Raw genomic sequence first — 7945 nt, 5'->3', positions numbered from 1 at the left:
GTAGTTTAAGAGTCCCTGGTCTTCTTATAATCCTTCTTGGCTTTCAGGATTTTGGCTCGTGGGGCTACAGTGGACTCTCTGGAAGTCCTGAGTGACCTAGATCCTTCTTGAAGAAGCAGAAGATTTAAAGTTCTTGTAACAGAGATTCCTTATCCTTCCTAGGATATATTTATAAACTGGATTCTATGAAACACACACACAAACCCACTCACACATACAAACACACACACACACAGACACACACACACATACACAAAGAAAATCTTCTAATAAATTGGGTGAAAATTGCAAAATACTGAAATAAATTCCTTGCAAACTAGAAACCCCACATTTCATCTAAGTCTATAATGAAAGACTACTTTGATGGATGAGTAATCCTCCTGCAAGATGAAATTAAATTTCTTTTTTTCTAATGAGCTGCCATAAATTGCAGTTAGGACAAAATAATGTTCTTTTTAACAATGTTTAATATTGTCCCTGTAAAACATTGTAACCCAATTATTCTAACCTAATGTGAAATGTATATGCAAGCAGCACAGACTAATTGTGCAAAAGTAACCCATGCAAACAATTTTATAATTTAACTGAGGGCAGTGATAGTCCAAGTTTAAAATTATGGAGTATTAGGGCAAGATCCCCTTTTAGACCAACTATGGGAATACCAGCATTAATTGAAAAGAAAGAAAAAACTGCACAGAACCTAATCTTGAAATCTTTTTCTAGGTCCTTTTTTTTTTTTTTTTTTTTTACTCATCGGGCTGAGCTCCAAGTGCAATTCAATCAAGTCAAGAAATTATTATAATCTTTGTAAATTTTGTTCTCATCTATATAGTATGTCTTGATCCAAATTCTGTGCTGAAAATACACCATCCATCAGTCAGTATGTTAAAAATGCAACATGTACAGGATGTGTGATCACTCTCCTTACGAAATCTCCACATGGTCATGTAAAAATAATGCACACTCTGAAGCAATCAGAATACTGCAAGATATAGAGAATCAGAGTAACTATTTATACATTTTAATGAAGTGCGAGACAGCAGCATTTAAAAGACAGGTTTTAAATCCAAAACCCAAAGAAGCATTTCCATGATTTATGGCCTAAATCCAGTGTGCATGAGCCAAGACAAGTAGTTTGGAAGAGTGTTTTTTCTACCTAAACTGAAAAAAGTACTTCTTGGTCACACATAGCTGGATGTATTAACCAGTATGGTCTGACTTGGACCAGAGGGGAATTCTCATTGCCCTGCAGGCATCTTTGAGAACTTTTTATTTCCTGGCTCCTTGATGCACCTAGCTATTGGGGCACCCTCAAAGCACACAGTTTAGCTTCTGTGTTAGAAGGAAATATCAGGATACCTGGATTTTAATTACATGCTCCAAAATTCTGTCTGCATGACAGAATCTCTACCCATAAAGTATACGTATTCAAAAATAACAGGGCTGGAATAGTCAGCCTAGATTTATAAGGGGCATCATGTGTACGATCAGCTTTACTGTTGTTGCTTGGTGTGTTTGCTGACAGGTAGAGAGCAGTAGTTATTTTTTTACTTTCACTGTAGCTTTTCAGAAGGGTCTCTCTCATGCTCATAATGAGGGAGAGGTACAGATTGAACGAATAGACTAGTGGGGAGTTAAAAAGTGGCAGATATTCATTATGCTCAAAGGGTAGTGCTGGCAGCTGGAAGGTTGGTTACAAAGGCATTTGATGGGCTGATCCTGAAGCCAGCACTGTTTAATGTCTTTAGCAGCTCACATGATGGAATGTATTTCCTTGGCAAGTTTGCAAATGAGATTCACCTTTGCGGAGCAGTTGATAAAGTAGAGATCAGTGTTATTTAAAGAGACCAACTAAGATCAAAAGGAACTCAAGATTGAAGAGAAGACAGGAATCGAAAAATACAGCACTTCCACTCATGTCCATGTCATGAACAAATTCAATGCACCCAGATGACAGCTGGAAAGGGACTTTGAAAAAAAAGTTTTGAGGGTCATAGTGGACAACAAATTGGAAGATGGGTCAGCAGTCTGTCCTTGGAGTAATGAAGGCCAAATGCAAACTAGGTTGTACTGGCTAAGTGTAGGAAGAAGGTTTAAGAAGTGGCTGTGTGCCTCTATTCAGTAGTCATAAACTTCAACTGGATCATTATTCTGACTTTCATGCCTCCCAGTTCAAACAAGATATTGACAGATTTTAAGATGCCCACCAAGATAACTGGGGAACTGGGGTACATTTAGTAGGTAATATTGAGAGTATTGGGTTTGCAGAACATGTATAATGAGACTCAGGCATGCCAGGAGGCAGAAGTATGCAGCAACAGGATGAAAGGTAGCAGGCTGAAGTTACAGCAAGGGAAAAAGAAGAAAAAGAAAAAAATTCCACTGTAGCACTTCTAACCTAGGAGATGTGGAGATTTGACTGAGAAAAGGTTTTGATTAACACAATACACCATTGATTTTTTGCTTTTAGTAGGAGATGGGCCTGGGTGACCAGCAGAAGTGCCTTCCAACCAAATCTTTCTATGAATATGCACTGCAGCACCCTCAAACCACACTCCTGGTGCTACAGCCAGTGGCTGTCTGGATGAACCAAAACTTTGATCATATCAGCATTTTGCTTTGTGCATCTGCCATATCCATCTCACAGACTTCCATAGCTCATGTGCTACTAGTATGCTGTGACCAACTTCACCATTGCAACTGCTCCTACCAGCCAAGGAGGAGGTTTTCACAAACAGACAGGACAATAAATTATGTAATTTCCTCCTTTGTTAATCTCTATACACAAATGAAGCCATTACCTGGCCAGCATATAATCCTTCCACTTGGGATACTAATTTCTGAGCAGATATTTGTACAGCTATGTCATACAGAATTTACAGACTTAAAAGCAAAAAGCTCTGAAAATAGAATTCTTCATTTACCTGCAAATTGTACCTTGAATTCCAGTTGCAATAATTTGCACTTCTCTCTCAGCCTTGACTATTTTTTTTCACCCTCTGCTTTTGCTTGAGTGTCAACACTTAGAAAAGACTGTTTTACATAATTAGCACAGTCATCTTGCACAGGATTAGCATGCTTTAAGGGTGAAGGCTAATTAAATCTGTAGATGTACCTCAGAAAAAAAGCCCAAAGCATCTACCTCTGAGATTCATCTTTTTGGGAGATAAAACATTTCTGGTACCATAGTCCACTCACAGCTGGACAGTGGCTGTAATTTTCTTTGATTTTATTCTTTGCCCTTTTGAAATCAAATACAATGTGCAAACCACTAGTGCAGTAGCTACATCATGTCAGCAAAAGTCTTGCCTTTGTTAGAGTTTGTTTGTGTTGGCTGCTCCTCTGCCCAGAGGACAATAAATGTTTGTGAGGAACTGTAATGGGGTTTCTCTACTCTGTTTACATTCAGTAGAAAGTGCAATGAGATACTGTAGTAGCATGATATATATCTTTGGTACATATGCACTTCCTGTTTTTACTAATAGATACGTAATGAATTGTCTGTAAGAGTATGTCAAGTGCTTTTTTTAGACTTTATTTTCTTCCCTTGACCCCAAATTGGATAAAAAAAACCTATTGTTTTTTCCCTACAGCTAAATGCTCTGACTTGTGTTGTAGACATTGAAATAATAAGATGGTATAGAACATGAATGAATATATAAAAAGGTGGGGAAAAAAACCTCTCACACAAACACGCTATGCTACAACAGTTTTAATCTGATAAGCACTGTGCTTCTAAGATGGATTTTTATCTTGTTAGACTGAATTTTTCTTTAGTTGATAACTCCAGTGCAAAATTTATGGTCTTGTGCTGGTTCAACACTGAAAGTCTGCTGGCAGTATTCATTACATACTTCTAGATTCTATGTCAAAATCCTTATCTACATTTCTGTAGTTTTATGGCTGTCCCTGGACAGTCAACAATATGAACAAACTGTTGTGTCACATATGCTAACATATGCTAACATTTTAATCTCAAAGACATTTAAGAGGAAAAAAATAATCTAAAAAATATTAAAGGAAGTGATTTTCCTTAAGAATGTAGCAGAATTATTTGTTTTCCAAAAAGAAACCTTATAATCTGTATTAAGCATATAGAAATATATTCTGAAATATGGAGAAAATCTAAACTAAGATGATTATCATGTGATTTTTCACTGTGGGTTTTATGGTATTTTTTTAAAAGCAGTCTGTAAAGTAAGGCATTGTCAACCATTTTAAATGTAAAAAAAAATTATTTTCTGGCCTTGAAGCAGTAGTGAAAGCAAATATTGTCAAATTAAAATCTTTAACATTTATTTGTCATAGCAACTTAAACATACTTATTGGTGCATGCAGTATAGGAGTATTAATTTTTAAAAGGTTACACAGTTTTTTCCTTCATTTTACTTAAAATCCTGCAGTCTGTATTCATCAATAATCTGGGATTATACCTATGTTGGATTATCCAACAAGCTTTCTGAGTATGGAAATTAATTTTTGCTATTACATACTTATGTCTCATTTAAATGCCATTATGAAGACCACAAAAATTAGGTAGCATCACTGTGAAAGTGGAAATTAAACTTGTATTTTGCTTAACTATTGTTCATGTTTAATGATTGAAAACTTTTAGTCTAAACCTTTAAACACAGTAGTAATACTGTACATCTAACTGAACTTCTAATGAATGCCTCATTTTCAGATTTTATATAAAAATATGTCTGATTTTGCTACATCAATTAAAACCTAGGATGTCCTTATTCATTCTAACAATCTGAATTATATAATAATTTATTTACTATGAAATGAACACTTGCAAGTATTATATAAAAGAATATTTTCCTTTTTAATTTGCTTAAAGTTTTCAGTTTAAAAAAACATCATCAAGATTTTAACATAAAAGTGACAATGTATTATGATCCATTTTAAGAAAACAAATAGAATTTCTCAGTGCCAGACATTTTCTAACTGCTCAGATAAAGTGGTCTAGGACATCCTAAAAATCTAGGATAAATCACAATAAGAACAAAAGGTACCAACCTGGCCCCCTCTCATCATCCCCTCTGGTCATCTTGCAGAGAATTTATACATACCAACAACAAGTACTTCCAGTATTTGTGTTCAATATTTGATTTTAATATTAGTGCTGAGATTGTTACATAAAATTTCCAGAGTAAAGTTATTCTGCAGTAATCATACTTTATCTTTCCAAAAACTCCAGTGTGCAAGTCCATTGACTGTGCATCAGGAACTATACCCATAGTATTATTTGAAGAGCAGTGAAGCTGAGTAAGGGTCTAGAGAGCAGCTGCAGGAGCTGGGGATGTTTATCCTGGAGAAAAGATGGCTGGGAAGGGACCTTATTGCTCTCTACAACCACCTGACATGAAGGTGTTGCCAGGTGGAGGTCAGTCTCTTCTGCCAGGCAGTGAGTTACAGAACAAGAGGAAATGGCCCCAAGATGTACCAGAAGAGGTTTATGTTAGATATTAGAAAAGGATTCCTCACTCAGTGGTGGTCCAGCATTGGAACAAGTTTCCCAAGGAAGTGGTGGAATTGCATTCCTTAGACTATTTTAGAAGTGTGTAGGCTGGGGCACTTTGGGACATGGTGTGACCACGATGAAACATAGTCAGGTCTTCACGTACATGTCCCTACACACACCTTCTGCTGGGGTGCAGGGAGCTGTGATGATTGGGACTGACTTTGGTAAACATCAGCCTGCAGGAGGGTGTAAAATGCTGTTGGATATTGGACAAACTGGATCAATTGTCTCCAGATGTTGCCAGCACCTTCTGTGTGGATCCTCCCTATGTCAGAGCAAACCCAGGCTGCCTTTTAAGAGCAGCAGACACCACTAATTTGTCTTGATATCAGCAATAATTGTATTATCTCACATCACCTCAACCAACCAAAAATATTTTGGTTAAAGTAAATCTATAAGAACATATTTAGTTAGGTGATAACAATTACATTAACACAGTGTATTTCTCAAAGATTTTGGAAAACATTCCCCAAAGATTTTGTCCTTGAGTTTTCATACTACCTTTCCGTATGGTACAACAGTTCAGATTTATTGTATCTTTTTCCTGACATTTAGCATTATGCTTTGCTGGCCAAAACTTTCTACATGTCAGGTATTGTCAGCTCTCCACTTGACTTGATGCCATGTAAATGAATAGGACACGACTTCAAGTGGTAGTATTTTTCAGTCAAACTTTTTATAATTTTATTTATTCACCTGTCAATAAATGGGCCCTTAGAAAGTAATCAGTTTTAAAGTTTTCATATCTTGCAAATACCTGAAGGTTCATTTCTGGTGCAGCTGACTCCAATTTCTCTCCTTCCCTGAAGAAGTCACCATTCACAGTTCGGGATGTGTGATGGTTTCCTATAAGAAGGTTCTGTAAAGTTTCTTGAACTTAAGATGTAGTTGCTTCCCTGTGCCAGCAAAAAACTTCTTGTCTTGGTAATTGCTGCAAGCGTTTCTCAGTTCTTCACCTTCTTTTGGCTGTGTTGGCAAGATAAACTCTATCCCATCAAGGATATCTTGACAGCAACTAGCTCGTGAACTTGCTGGTTTTCTTCAATTTGGAAGCATATTTTTCCTTTATGAGGATAAACCTGGCACCCATTGTGCAATGGGTTCCTTATAATTACATCCCCAGGAAAGGAGTTCAGGCAGGAGCCCACAATAGGAAAACTAGCTTTTCTCAGATTGTGAAGGAAACCTGTCAATGAACTAACAAAAGTAGCATCACTGTGAAAACAGTGAAAACAGAGTACTGAACAACACAAATTTTTGCTTGTTTCTTGACAAGGCTGGGTTGGTATGATACTCTGTTCCTAATATTGAATTGTGATTTCTCTGTGATCCTCTTTTAAAACAAATATTTTTAAGGATTGCAAAAAGGCATTCTTCCAAGAGCGTGACAGTTGTTAGCAACGTATATTCTGTCACTGACAAAAATCCCAGGAGAATATATTGTTGACTGGGTTTGTTCACCCCACATAAAATTGATGTGTTTCTCTGTGTGGTGGGACATGTCAACTGCATGTCATGCTGTCCAGAACCATGCATCTAAATTTAGGAAGACAATTCATCTAGTCAGACTGAATTACCTCATCTATAATTGGAACCTAACTAACCAGTGCAAAAATCTCAATTTTCTGTAAGTGGCATAGTGTTTGGCTTTTTTATTTTTCTTCTGCTTTTGTGAAAAGGGTTTTTCTGTTTGGTTGGTTGTTTGGTTGGTTTTATTTTGTTTTGTTTTTTCAGGGTTTTTTGTTGGTTGATTTTTTTGTTGTTTATTTTGGATTTTTGTGGGTTTTTGTTGTTTTAGTTTGGTTTTGGTTTTGATTTTTTCTTTGGGTCTTTTGGTTTTGGTTTTTGAGGGGCTGGGGGGTGTTTTGTTTTGTGGGGTTTTTTTAGGTTTTATGGGGTTTTTTTGTGTTTTGTATTGAAAAAATTTCTGATAGTAATACTGTATGGCATCAAACCAAAACAGAAAACCTATATTTATCTAGATGAAGAATTGTTACCTACATTATCAGTATATTTCTTGTTCATAATTTCATGACTTTTGAAAAAAATATTTGTAAGATAACTCCTCAGTTAATTTTGAAATATTCTATGGGTATTTTCACCCTAAATCCTCAAAAAGTTGTGCTTTTTTTGTGCTGGATGTTACATTATTTTGCAATCTGAATAACTGACTAGAAAGTCTGAATTAAGTAACATGTTCGATTTGTTATTGAAGGTGACATTTCAAGCAGTAGTTATTTCAGCAATGTCTGATATTACCAAACTTGGGAAGAGCAATTGCCTTTCTCTCAGACACTCAAGTAGCAGTCAATAAGAAAGCATGAACCTCTGAACCTGAAGATCCTGAATGTTTATCTTCCTGGTTCTGAGTTAAGTAAATCTCAGCTTTGTAGTTACATACATATTTAGAAAATTACC

Source organism: Lonchura striata, chromosome Z, assembly GCF_046129695.1.
Source record: "Lonchura striata isolate bLonStr1 chromosome Z, bLonStr1.mat, whole genome shotgun sequence".
NCBI classification, from domain to species: Eukaryota; Metazoa; Chordata; class Aves; order Passeriformes; family Estrildidae; genus Lonchura; species Lonchura striata.
The sequence above is the reverse complement of the archived record's forward strand: the minus strand, read 5'-3'. Positions refer to the sequence as shown.